Consider the following 1,785-nt stretch of genomic DNA (forward strand, 5'->3'; position numbering starts at 1 on the left):
AAAGAATCTGTTTGAATTTGTATTAGAACTTTTTAAATAAACTCGTAAAAAAAAAAGAAAGATAATGATATAACAGAAAAAAAATTTTCTTGATGAGGTCATGATTCCAGAGTTATTCTTCTGGCTATATACTCATTAGTGTCACAGTTACTTAATAACTGTTGTTCATTGTCTTGAATGCCTTTATGAAGCCACTGTCCAAAAAAAATGATTTAACAAATAATTCAAAAACAAAAACAGGATAAAACCACGCTAATTAAAGATGAAACTCATCATCAAAATCATAAACAGCAATGAAAGTCTGAAAGACTTACCAGCTAAAGTATGAGAGACCTGGAGCTCTGGTGTCCTAGTGGCAAAAAGCTGTGCTGAAATCCTGAAAGTCTGTGGTTCAAGGCCACCAGCTGCTCCACAGGAGAAAAATGGGAAATCTCCTCCCATGCTATAAACTGCCTCTGAAAACCCACTGGAAGGTCATCTATGATTCAATTCCAACTCTACTTTACACAGGAACAACAACAACTAAAATGTCAATGGTTCAAATCCACCAGTCACACTGTAAGTAAATAACAAAAATGCATGGGAATGATTGTATGAAATTAGGTGAATGAAGAATAGTATGAAACACAATGTGAATAGTATGAGACACAATATGACACAATATCTACAAGCTTTGCAAACCAATATAAAATTTAAAACATTTATAAAATTTAAAAATTTACAAAAGTTTTTTTTTAAGTTAGTTTAAAAACTAAAGTACACCACATCTAAATTATGGGATTTTCAATTGCTTCTTATGCATCTAAAAGTTGGACAATGAATAAAGAAGACGAAAGAAGATGTGATGCTTTTGAAATATAGAGTTGAACAAGGATACTGAAACCAGATTGTATTTCTGGTAGTTCTCTGTCAATGTACTGTTCCAGATGGTTTTGGATAATCTTCAGCAGGATTTTGCTTGCATGTGATATTAGTGGTATTATTCAATAATTTCCATACTCAGTCTGGTCACCTTTTTGAAATGGGAACAACTATGAATTTTTTTCCAGTCAGTTGGCCAGGTAGCTGTCCTCCAGGTTTGTTTGCACAACTTGGTGAGCATATCCAAAGAAGCATCTGTTTGTTGAAATATGTCAGTTAATATTTTATCAAGTCCTGGGGCCTTGTTCTTTGCCAACTCCTTCAGAATAGCTTACACTTCCTCCTTCATCACCATTGTCTCTTAATTATATGTTGTTTTATTAAATTCTTCTGTATTTGCCAGTCTGTTTTGGTATAGCTAATTCTTTTAATGCTTCATGTATCATTCAATATTCTGTGCATAGGACCCTTAGTATTGCAACTCAAGGCTTAAATTTGTTCTTCAGTTCCTTCAGCTTAAGAAATGCCTACTGAAATTTGGCCCTTCTGGTTTTCTGACTCCAGCTCTTTGTACATTTCATTATAATACTTTGCTTTGTCTTCCCAAGCTGCCCTTTGAAAGCTTTGTCTGGTTCCTAGACTTCCTGATTCTTTCCCTTTGCTTTGGCTTCTCAGCGCTCTAGTACAATATTCAGAATCTCATCTGACATCCATTCAGTCTTTTCTTCTTCCTCTGTCTTTGCAATGACCTCTTATTTTCCTCATGGATGGCATTTTTTTATTTCCTCCCAAAGCCCATCTGTTCTTCGTTCACTAGTGTTGAAGACGTCAAACTTGTTCCTACGGTGATTTTTTAATAAAGTTTCTATTTTTTACTAGTTTACTTAGAAAGTTTATACACATTACTTTTCACACCAGCTCTTT

The sequence above is a fragment of the Elephantulus edwardii genome, unplaced genomic scaffold, assembly GCF_000299155.1.
Source record: "Elephantulus edwardii isolate Elephantulus edwardi_28Jun2011 unplaced genomic scaffold, EleEdw1.0 scaffold00047, whole genome shotgun sequence".
NCBI lineage: Eukaryota > Metazoa > Chordata > Mammalia > Macroscelidea > Macroscelididae > Elephantulus > Elephantulus edwardii.